Genomic DNA, 13,166 nt, shown 5'->3' on the forward strand with positions numbered 1-13,166 from the left:
GCATATATTTTGTATTTATGATGCTGTGCAAATCAAATTGTCAGCAAATTTGTTCGTTTGACTTTCTGCTTTTTCTTACAGAGGGGTGTGTTACTGTTGTCTTACATTTAATACTGTTGGCTTTGGGAGATAAATTCATGTAACTTTGTTGGACACTAGAGTTTGAACACCTTGCGACATTCTTTGGTAGAAATTTGTATGGGCGTATTTTAAAATATTAAACCTTCTAGGTAATGTTGAATGGCACACCCCCATAGGTTATATATAGCAATTTTATTTCTAAATACTATGCATTACTTTTAGGCATTTTTGCTGGCGTTGACTTGTTGATGCGTGGCTGTAAAAGTAGCCACATCCACTAGGATTAGGTGTACATCATGGGGCAAGTCGAGCTGCAACCAATGCCCTATTGTATTGGAATTGCTTTAAAAGTAGCCACATCCACTACGACGAGGCGTACATCCTGGGGCAAGTTGGGCTGCCACCAAAGGCCTATTGTATTGAAATGGGGGTGGAGAACGCGAAAAGAATCTTGACGCTTGTTTGTTTCTTCAGATATGCAAAGCGAGGGTCTTAGAATCATAGTGGTCCTAGATTTAGTGTCCTCACATCTTTAAGTTTTACCTCTTTAAATAAAGATATTCAAAGGTAAAAATACTTGCAAATTTTGGAAGATTTTGGTGTAAATTTATGCTAGAACCTTTAAATGTAGCAAAAATATCACTAAACTATTTTATTCAAAACTTTCGTTTATTTTGAGCAAATTTGTTCGCCTATGCTCCAATATTTAAGGGGTGTGGCATTACATAATAAACTGACTTGGCTATTGTGAACATCTCTCTCTCTCCAAGTCTTTCTCCTCCCCCCTCCCCCCCCCCCCCCCCCCCCCCCCCCCCCCCCCCCCCCCCCCCCCCCCCCCCTCCTCTCTCTCTCTCTCTCTCTCTCTCTCTCTCTCTCTGACTCTCATATTTCTCTTTCCCCCTCATGCAAACTCTCTCCCTCCCTCATTGTTTCTATCTTATGAACTTTCAAACAAACTAAATGGAATGCTACATTGTTGTAACAACAACACTACCAATGAAACTTTGATACATGAAAAACATTGTTTGTGGACTAATATTTCAATTGAGGTCTTACGTGTAGCCAATGTCGGAATATCAAACAACAACAAGGAATAGGAAGAAATTATGTTCATAATACTATCTCCTTTTTTAAAAAATATCCCAAGTACATTGAAGACCATGAATGAATGAAAGACAGATTTTTACTCTCATCTCTTCTACAAAGACATCTTGTATTGACCGTAAAGAGAGCAAAACAATGAGTACAAGAAAATACCCATTGAATCTAAACCATGTATACAATGGGTTCAACAGTGAGGGGCAAGGAAATGGTGGCAATATTTGCGACAGAATGCCATATGGTCATTGGTATTATGGGGCAAAACCTCCATATCCATGCAAAAATGGAATGGGAGGAACACTCTTTGATGGAGGCGAGAAGAAACATCCAGTTATGTGGTACTGAGTTGCAAGTGTAGGATTCAATGGAACATCGGGTAGCATGGTGGGACGTGGAGGACTCATGGATGAATGGCCACCAGGAAACATGGGTGGATGGGCATATAAGCGCAGAGCCAATGGTGGTTGCTATGATATAGAGCACGAGACCTCATTGATATGAGATTACTCTCCCAATGTAGGGTAGTGCATGATGAGAGAGATGCATTTCTAGAAACATTTCTTCTCCATGTCTATGCTAATGCAATGCCAGTTGAGAATTTTGCACACCCTCATCATAGTGTCCATCTTGGAAAAAGAATCAGGTACTATATCTCTCTTTTTGGGTGAAAGTGCCTAGCATCCACTCACATATATATCCAAAACATAGCATAGACAAAATTGAACAAATTCTTGTGTCCCCGTGTGAATGATTGTGCTAGACAGAAAATCTCACTATACTTGATCAGGAACCAAATAGGATTCCTAGTGTTGTATTTGTTATATGGTTGTGTCCCAACAACAGGCTTTGACTTCTTAAGTATGTCCTCCTCTAACTCAAAACCCTTATCATTGACAACAATGTCGTCAGCTTCTCAATCAAAATGAGTATGGACATGTCTATCGCTTTTGGCTTAAGTAAACACGGTGACGGTGAGAAAGGACATATGTAATAATCAATGAACTTATTGCTTGTCAATGCATATATAGCATCCACAATGGTGTATCACATGCTCTCGTCCATCATCACACGCCAAGAAATAAGGATAAAGTTTAGCTAAGCATAGTGTGAAACAAAGCTTGAATCCACATTGATCCACTTCTACTTTAGCCATGGCTAAATACTCTGTCCAAAGCATCGCAACTATAGTGTAATATGGTCCCTAGAGAAAAAAGATTCATTCAGGGATTAGCGGATTTAGTGGACATAGTGCACAATGAGCTGAAAATTTTTCCTACACCAACCGCACATTCCAATGTAAGCACTAATGGAAGTCAAGGAGCCCAAAAATCATTACAAACTCATTTGCTTGCATCATGTGAAAAACGTATCAAATATGCATCCATTGCTATGTGTTTTATGTTACACTCGAAGACAAAATTTTACTTAGTTAGTGACCTCTTACCCTGCAAGTGTAATTGCATGTAGTTGATGTTGCACCACAATCTCTACCATCTATAATAAAAACAAACATATAACTATATCAGAACCAAATTGACAGATACATGCCAATAGCAAATATTTTGGGCAAAAGAGACTCTGCATTTACTTAAATTAAACATCTCCTCAATGTTATTATTCGTTAGTGGACTATGGACATGTTCATCATCGTGCTCCGGCTGGCAATGGTGTGTATTATGCTTAGCTAGGAGGCATGTGACTAAGACCTCTCCTAGGAACTAGCATGCGATGTTGTATAACCACCCTCCTCATCATGTAACTTCACTTTCCCATCTTCATCGATCTCCACATGTTAGCTTGTGCTATGGTGGTACTCTCTTTGTTGTCTCCTCCATGGCCCACTATTGGATCCTCATCGGTGTCAGTATCTTGTTCGCATCTTGTCTCCTTCTTGTGCTTCCCATTAAACGGTCCTCAGCTTCTCGATTATTCTCACTATGCTATGGCTTTTTTCTTGGTGAGTCTTTTTCTAAAATTTGTAATGCAGAAACATTGCAAAATTTTATTTATGTGAAGTGAGGAAATTGACTCAAGTAAAATAAAGATGACCAACTCTTGGTATGTTTACTAAGCATTGCAGTTGGTGGCTTCTTTTGCTAAAAACTCTCTATGGGATCTACATAATTTGCAATCAACTTGAAGAAAATTTTGAGAAAGGTTAGTTTAGGGTACCAACATTTCATTCACAACTTACCTGCAAAGCAAACGGCCTATTGTGCATGCCATGTGTGATTGTTCCTCTAGGACATTGGTGGCACACATATGACCCTTCCACTTGTTGAAGACCTTCCCAAAATAGTGTACATGATAGGTCTTTAAGGTGGACACAAGAATAATCCTTTTTTTTTTTGCTTTGCAACAAGCTCTAGAGTAAACTCTAGTCGTTGCCAACAATCTGTATGGCTTTGAAGCCATAAAAAGAAATTCTTGTTTGCGAGAGGGATTTTGTCTTTGATTGCTTCCTCATCACCTTGAGATAGAATATCTAGCAATCAACACTTTTTGCATTTTCAACATTTCAATCATTAGAGAAATGAAAGCTACATAATGTAGACAATGTTGCAACTTGTGAACACTTGCTCCTCATTTGTACATTTGTGCTCATGCAATATCCGCAAGTTTTGGTAGGGTGAACCTGTTTGCTTTCTCATTCCAGCTTGTATAAGAAATTGCTTTGCAAAATAAGTCATCGCCATTGTTAGGATTGGCGATATGTGCAAGCTCCTAACCCGGCTTTACAAAAAAGAGATTTAGTATCCTTGAGCACATTTTCATAATCTTAGGTGTAGTCAACAAGGGCCAATAAGTACTCAAATGAATCTTTCTTTGGCATATAACTAACCTTTTCCTTGTATGTCGCACTCTTGTCAAGATATTCTTGCTCCATTGCATTTATAACATTCAAATCACTTTGAAGTGTGTGTGAGAGAGGGTCTTGTCTTTTGATGGTGACTTCATTCTTTACAAAATTGGCTTAGTGTTTTAATTTTTGTGGAGTGTGTGAGAGAAAACTTTGTGTCAAATTGCTCCAAGGGTGTGAAAGGCCTCTTACCTGGCACCTTTAGAGCACTCGCCCATAGACATGCATAGATAAAGGGCCCTTTTGCCTACACACTGGCATTTTGATTAGCACCTCGCACCCTTGTTGCAAATACTGGCTACTATCTGGTCAAAAGGCATTCGATTCATGTTAGGGGTGGTTGAATCTTCCTCGAGCAAAAAATATGCACTTCTTTACCGATTAGGTTGGTGGCTCTTCCTGTAGGTGGATGTCTATGGGTTAAACATGTGGCTTCTTGAGGGCCCTCCAAAGGTACCTTTGGAGGTCCTGTGGGGGAGCCTCTTAGAATAAAAACTTGATAAGAAAATTTTATGATGCCAAAAGGTCCACCGTCTCTTTGATAAAATGGCTACTAATGTGTGGGATGTGGGGGCAACAAGATGCTAGCGAATGTTGGTGGAATCTTTGAGGAGCTGATATCACTCGTGTCGATTGAATTGGCAATTTGCAAGTTGAAAGGTGATGCCCATGTAGCTAATAAGGATATCAATTTTATCAAGATACCAAGTTGTGCATGCCATCAAAATATGTGCACCAAGTTTGAAGGGTTGATGTAGCCGCATAGGGTTGTTGATAGCAAAATAGTGTGGAGAGTACTTACTAGCTAGGCAGTTATGTGCATCAAATTCAGTGGACTAGTGTGTGCTACGATAGCCATCAAAATAAGTGCACCAAGTTTGAAGGTCCGATGTAGCCTAATAGGGTTGCTGGTAGCAAAATAGTGTGGAGAGTGCTTACTAGCAAGGCAGTTTTGTAGATCCCAAACTGCTTCCCCATAAATAGTTGTGAGCACCAATTTTGAGAGAACCCAATATCTTGCTTGATGTTCAATCTAGCATGGATTTTGTATTTTTAGCCAATAAAAGATACACTGAACCCCAACACCATATTAGAGAGTTTGAGACTTTAGAGCCAATTTGGGAATCAATAGTGTCTTTGAGATTTGTCCATATGGAAAAATCTCAAACTAATTTTTAAGAGCAAAGCCTTTCGCAAGGTAGTACTTAAAAAGATCTTCCATGCCATGCTCTCAAAACTTTGGCTAAGATTAGACCATGCGGTCAAATCTTCATCTCTTGTTAAAAGTGGGAATTGGAAAATTCCAAAATTCACTAATATGGTGTTCCCCAGTTTTTTGTGAACATTGTTGCTGAGTAGGAGAGGCAGGTTCCCTCAAGCAATAGGTTGTCACAGATGTTGATTTCCCATTATTGAGAAGTACACCCATTAAAAAAATTGTGCTAGCTGCCAAGATTAGGAGCTAACCTATAAATAGCAAAAATTGTGTGCCTTCAATATGTCCCAAATAAGCAAATTGTGTATGCCCTAGACATAGCTGAGAATTCCAAGATCCATGCCCATTGCTATGGAGCCAAAATATGCAGATTTTTTTTTTTTGCAAAGTAATTTTCAAAATACGATTATGCATCAGTTGTTGGCTACTAATTCCATTGATTGTAGATTGAATGCCACCTTGCCTATAAGGTACCTTTGATTAACCACCAAAAAAGTTGTGCTACTTGTTTCTCCTAAAACGTGACCCCTTGATAGCTTTTTTTTTTTTTTAAATGAAGTCCAACCCAAATGAAGTAAGACTAGAATCAGATTTGATTTGTGCTTTATCCATACAATTGTGACTATAACACAAGTGGTATTGATGCATGATTTGGAAAAATGATTAACTAGGACACACAAATAAAGATTTCACACACATACATGATCAAGATCAAGGTTTCAACCAAGATTTGAAATCGGTTACACACACAAAAGCAAGTTTTCTTTGGACTAGGACTTTGTTGTCATGTGGTGTGCTTGTTAAGAGATGGAGGTAGTGTTCGAATCATCCAACACTAGTATCCATTTTTCATCTTCTCTATGAGCACAAATTTCCATTTTCTATGCTTAGATAGATGGGCTCTCTGCAAGTTTTGATTTTTATCTCCTATTCTACTTTATGTGCCTTGGGGGGCGAGCCATTTATATTTAAAACCCTAGGCATATAAGTGAATTGTCAGTCATGTGAAAGGAGAGAGATCATTCTATGAGGATAACTTTTAGAGGAGGAGAAGAAGGAGGCTATGGAGGTGGAAGCCTGGAGCCACATGTACTTGCTTCACAAATTGGTTAATGCATGCATTGAAGTTGAGTCCTCTTGCTTCTCTCTTTCTTTTCATCAAAGTTGTGTGCTAGTGTCTTGATGTGTATGTAAGGACTAATTGCTCTCTAGTCTCTATTGTGTACATGATTAGTGTAGTGTTTTACATTAGGATTTGTGTATATATCACCCCATGAGCTTGGGTGAGCTTGTGTTTAGATGTGCCTACAAGGATTAGTAGAGATTTGAGAATACAATGAGAAGCACTACATGATTAGCATAAGGGTTAATTTGTGTGTGACCACTAATCCCTTCCATTAGTTCTCTCTTCTTCCTATTCTAGATGGCCTCTCATGATTTTTCCACACTTTCTCTACTCATTGTTCTCACACACTCACCCATGTGTGATGTTGTCATGCCCTAGCCGAGTCACCATCAATTCCGGATTGACAATTGTGTTGATTCATTGGAGTTACGCTACAAGCAAGCCAGCATTTTGCACCATTGTTGGGGACAATAACATAAGCTAGAGGAGTTTTTTTTAGTAAGAATAAATATTTAAGAGTAGGTTTAGGTGTAGAAACCCCCTATTTTTCACTAATTTGTTACTAGTTTACTAACAATTTGAGTGCTACACATGTGTGTATGCCTAATTAGAGGACGAAATATCACTTTTTGAAGAAAAAAAATTGCAAAAAAATCATGTAAATTTGAATGATTTTGAGTGTGTAATTAAGGGATTTTTCACTAATTATCCTCTCTAATTACTCACTCATTGCATGTACTTTTAATGCTATCCATAGATAATCAAAAATTGGATGTGTGTCCATCAATGATATGTTTTTAATTTTCATGGATTGATGCTACACGTAAGCATTGCACACTAAGTAATACACTCTTTGTTGTGTGCCTTGAGCTTCCTTCATTTTCTCCAAGTTGTGTGCGTTTCCCTGCAACCCTAATTCGAACAATTGGTATCAGAGCAGGTCACGTCCTCTCGGGCTTAGTCGTGAGCGTCGTCAGAACACCCTTGCTTGTTTGTTCATATTTCAACAAGCTTTGGCGAGCATCAACAGGTCAACAAAAAATTTAGGATAGCTCATAGTGCTATGTTTGCTCAAAATTTCATTTCGGGCTCATTTCGAGCTCCGTTTCCACTACATCCAGGTCTGCAAAGGTAATTTTGTCATTTTGTGAAAAATTTTTGTCAGTTCCTATTATTGCATAATAGGTCCCATACAGGCTTTTTCTATATAGCACGTGCTGGTCTCACTCAGTTTCTCCTCATTTTCGGGCAGTTTTTACATCAGGTGCATGCATTTTCCATGGCTCACAACAACACAGATGTGTTCAAGATGTTTGTTGCCGAGGACAATAGGATGCAACATGTACTTGTATCAAAGGGAGTTTGGAACGTTGTGCAGGGCATTGATGTACATCCTGGTCCAGTGGATGCATGCGATGTTGAGGGTGCTCCAGGTTTTGCTACCAGGGTTGTTGCTGTCAGAGCTGTTTTGCCTATGGCTGAGCAGGCTCGTCGGGATGTAAGAGATGCACAGGCTCATGCATTGATTACATTGTTTGTGAAGTGCACTATCACTCCTCACATCCGTTCAAAAAAATCTACAAAACAAGCTTGGGATATTCTAGGAGGTCTTTATGCAAGCCGCAATGAGGCTAAAATTGTTGCATAAAGAGCTAAAATTGAAGATTATGCAAGAGGAAGATGAAATGGACACTTTCCTTGCTAGTATCATGGATGTTAATGAGAAACTAATTTCTGCAAGAGAAGTCATTTCTGACAATTCACTTGTGCAGATTGTTGTTGATGCTTTGCCAGATTCTTACCAGACTTTTGCTAGTACTTGGAGACTTATGACCCAAGGAAATCCTGAAGTTGTGAAGTTTTCTGCTGCGAGTGGCAAAACTTCTGTTCCTAATGCTTCTGTTGGCAATACTTCGTTTGGCAATTCTGGTGATAAGGGCAAAACAAAAATACGTTGTCATTATTGTAAAGCTAATGATCACTTGATCAAGCAGTGTCCGAAATTCAAGGCAAAAGAGGCTAAGAAGAAAGAGGTTGGATCCACTACAGGGTCCAATACAAGTGCAACAATTGTAGAGTCTTTTGTCAAAGGAGATTGTGATGCTGATGTTTATGCAGAATGGGCATTTAGTGCAGAGTGCACTTATGATCCTATTGTCCATGATCCTATTGTCAGTTGCTGCAGATTCAAATGTGTGGTATTTTGATAGTGGTGCTACAAAGCACATTACCTCACATCATGAATTGTTTACCTCTATTGAGTCTGTTCCTCATGGGAATACGGTGACTTGTGCCAACAATGTCTCTTATCTTGTTCAAGGGGCTGGAAAGATTGTGCTTATTGTTGCAAATGGCAGTTCTTTCACACTTGTTGATGCATTGTATGTACCTAGGATCAAAAAGAACCTTTTGTCTATATCTGCACTTGCTAGACTTGGTCTCGTAGTCAAAGTTGTGGATGACAGATGTACAATTCATGATCTCAGTTTTGGTGATGAAATTGTTGCATCTAGCCTTTTGTGTTGTGGGTTGTATAAGCTCACTTTGTATGACAAGTGTGGACAAAATTTTGCAAATGCAGTTGCAAATTCAAGGGCTGTTTCAGATGCAAAACTGTGGCGTGCACGTTTTGGGCCTCTGAATTTTGCCAGTTTGCTGCATTTGTAGAAATATGATATGGTTGCTTCTTTGCTGCCTCTTGAAGCACCTGTCAAACATGTTTGTGAAGGTTGTATTTTGGGTAAAATGCAGCGTGCTAAGTTTCCAAAGGATAGGTTGGTTCGTGCTACATGCAGATTGCAGCTTGTGCATAGTGATGTTTGTGGCCCCATGCAAACTGCGTCCTTGGGAAATTACTTGTACTTCGTAACTTTCATTGATGACTACTCCAGGCATGCATGGGTATATCCTTGAAAGCCAAGTTTGAAGTGTTTATGTGCTTCAAGCAAATTCTTGCTATGGTTGAAAATGACTCGAAATGTACTATGGGTACCCTTCGTTCGGATCGAGGGGGGAGTATATATCTTATGAATTTAATGCATTTCTGGCTAGTCGTGGGATAAAACACCAATGTACAGCGCCATATATGCCTCAGTAACATGGTGTTACTGAGAGGAAAAACACGTCGCTTAAGAAAATGGCACGATATATGGTCAAGAGTCAAGCTTTACCACATTCATTTTGGCTTGAGGCTGTCATGTGTGCCACTTATGTACTCAATAGGTGTCCTACAAAAGTGTTGCATTCTATGACTCCATATGAAGCATGGCATGATAGAAAGCCATCTATTGAGCACATGCCTGTTTTTGGTTGTTTGGCTTATGGTTTACTGCCACAAGCGCAATGGAAAAAATTGGATGATTAGGCTGTCAAATGTATTTTTGTTGGTTATAGTATTGAAAGCAAAGGTTACAAGTTGTACCATCTGCAGACAACGTATATTTTGGTCTCACGTAATGTTGTGTTTGTGGAAGATTCTGTTCAGCCTTTGTTGTCATGTACTAGAGATAGTAATGTAAGCTCACAGGACATTTATGATAGTTTATTGCCTCTTTTCAGTGGTGGAAGTTCGAGCGTAAGTTCAAATGAGGAAAATGTACAGCCTATGGGGGTTTTTGAAAATGTTATTGATCAGCCTATTACTGATGCAGATGTACATGATGTACTTGATGAGGAAAGGGTTGAAAATGAGCAGGCTAGAGGTATGCCAAAATGGCTTGTGCACACTTTGCATAACCGTAAATTGGATGCACCTTTGTCTAGTCGTACTCGTTCAGGTTCTCACCATGCCTCTTATGCATCAGATTGTTATGCTTTGGCTATGTCTAGCTTATGTGATATAGAGGAACCCCTGTCTTTTGATGAAGCACAAAATTCAAAAAATTGAAAGGCTGCCATGCAATCAGAATATGATGCACTTATAGAAAATGACACATGGACTTTATGTGATTTGCCTCTTGGCAAAAATGCCATTGGTACAAAGTGGATTTACAAATTGAAACGCAAGCCGGATGGTGAGGTTGATCGCCATAAGGCTCTACTTGTTGCAAAAGGCCATGTGCAGCAGAAAGGCATATATTATGAAGAAACTTTTTCTCCCACTTGTCGTGTTCATTTTCTATGTGCATTGGCAACTCATTTTGGTTGGGATGTACATCAATGTGATATTGCTACTACTGCTTTCTTGAATGGTGACATTCTTGAGGAAGTCTATGTAACATAGCCTCGTGGTTTTGTCAAGAAAGGACAAGAGGACAAAGTGTGCAAATGTAGGAAGGATTTGTATGGGTTGAAGCAATCTCCTTGTGCTTGGTATGAGAAAGCTGACACTCATTTGGTCAAACGAGGCTTTCGTAACAGTCCAACAGAAAGCACATTGTATGTCAAGAGTGAGGGCGATGTACTTCTCATTGTTGTTCTTTATGTGGATGATTTGTTGATCACTAGTCCCAATGAGACACATATTGCTGAATTTAAAGGTGATTTGAATGCTGCTTCCAACACAGGACAACCTTGCAGATCTTTTCACAAAGGTATTATGTTGTAAGAAGTTCGAAGCTTTCCGCAAAGCTTTGGGCTTGCTCCCCTTTGTGGATTGATCCTTTCCTCATGGCATGGCACTCCCCTTTACTCTTTGTGCCAGCCCTCGTTAACCGCATCACTCCCAGGAGGGATTTGTTACCATATACATGTGGTAGTGATGTGTGTGAACACACTAGGACTGCCAGGGCATTTTTTCCCTCTTTAGGAGGTTTTTTCCCTCGTGCATTGTATATACGCCCATCACTCTAGGGCTATCTATCTTTCCATTGCACACTAAGTAATACACTCTTTTTTGTGTGCCTTGAGCTACCTTCATCTTCTTCAACCTGTGTATGTTTCCCTGCAACCCTAATTCCAACAAAATTGCGATAGAATTGTGTGTATGCGGGCGCACGTAAGCTTGTTATGTGATTGTGTTTGATGTGCATGTTTACACACTTGAAAATTGATTTGTATGTGTGAGTTGATGTCAAAAATGGACTTGATTGATACGCTAATTTGATAGTATTTTTACAATTGTGCCAACCCTTAATTGAACAATTTTTTCGATCAAAATGGGGTGAAAATTTTATAAAAACAATCCAAATTATCCAATTTTGATTAGCTTTAACAAATGATTGATGGAAAGGTGTAGTTACATTGATAAGTGCTACATTTTGAGTTAAACTGATTGCATAATTTTTAGAAATTTTTTGGTAATTTTTTCACTATGTTTTCTTAAAATTTAACATATTTTTGGTAATTTATTGTCTAAAATTGCTTTTAAAAACTAAAAAATAATGCAAGTGAAAAAAAATTGATATGAATAATTAATCTAGAGCATGCATTACAAATCAATGGATTTTCAAAAAACTTGATTAATTTGGCATTTTTGGATAGTTTTTTCACTCTCAAGTAAAAATTTTTAACTTTTTTGCATGTTTGTAGATTTTTGAAAAAAAAATTCAGAAAACAAACCCATAGCCACCAATCTCTTTCTTCTTATTTCGCATTTTTAAAATATTTTTCTAATTTTTTATATTTTTGGTTTTATTTTTAGATTTGTATTGCTTTAAAAAAATCTCCCCTCTAAAAAGCATTTTTAAATATTTTTCATGAAAAATAAAAAATAAAAGAACTAAAAAAAAGAAAAAAATAAAAATAAAAGACACGCACACCAACACACTCTAATACACAGGCACATCTCTCTCTCTCTCTCTCTCTCTCTCTCTCTCTCTCTCTCTCTCTCTCTCTCTCTCTCTCTCTCTCTCTTTGTGTGTGTGTATGTGTGTGTGTGTGTGTGTGTGTGTGTGTGTGTGTGTGAGCGATCCCCAATTTTTGGGCCTCTTTTAAAAATAAGAAAAATTAGCTTTCAACGTCTATTTTGTCAAATTTTGATATAAGATGTTTAATTGACAGTATTGGAAGGTTCTAAAGTAAAAAGCGATGCCATTTTCATGTTCCAATAGTTTAGACGGACGTTTGGTTCAGTTTTGAAAAATCCACTATTTTTACCTTTTTTCATGCTTTTTATTACTTTTATGCTTTTAGGTGCTTTTTTGCAAAAAGCAAGGTCGGATCCTTGATCTACGTGTTCCAAAAAAGCTATGGTTCAATTTTGTAAAAATCTGTTTTTTGATGCTTTTCACACTATTTTTAGCCTTTCATGATTTTTAATACTTTTTAGTGAAAAGCGAGTACGCTTTCTTATTCCAGTGGGACAAGGGGAATCCGCGGTTCAATTTTTAAAAAATTTTGCTTCTTTTTCTTTTTACGTTATTTTTAGCTTTTTGTGCTTTTGGACGTTTTTGAAAAGCAATGTGCTTTTATGATGACCTAAATATAAAAAATATTAATTTTAGTCTCCATCGGATTTAAAAATGATCGCTCATAGCAAAAACGGGACCAAAACGAGATTTTTACAAAAATTATTTTTATGAAAAGTGGTACCGTAAATACGTCGGGGCAGTACGAGAAAGTCATAATTATGTCGGGACATTACGGTGTGGCATAGTCTAGCTAAGGTTCCATTAGTTGGCCAGATATTGTTCAATTGGTGAGTTTTATTGGAAAAATTGAATGGTAAGTGAGAGAGTTGACCACCAAAAGTTGTACCATGTTTTTAGAAAAGACTGGAGTCTTTTCCCAAAAGCAAGAAGCTAATCCTGGCTGAAAGATACCGCTACTTGTAGCTTGGGGCACACTCCGGGCAATTGAAAAATCTATAAATTGCCAATTAGTGCTCAATTTTCAGTGCCGTC

Source organism: Adiantum capillus-veneris, chromosome 22 (genome assembly GCF_014529385.1).
Source record: "Adiantum capillus-veneris isolate H3 chromosome 22, ASM1452938v2, whole genome shotgun sequence".
NCBI classification, from domain to species: Eukaryota; Viridiplantae; Streptophyta; class Polypodiopsida; order Polypodiales; family Pteridaceae; genus Adiantum; species Adiantum capillus-veneris.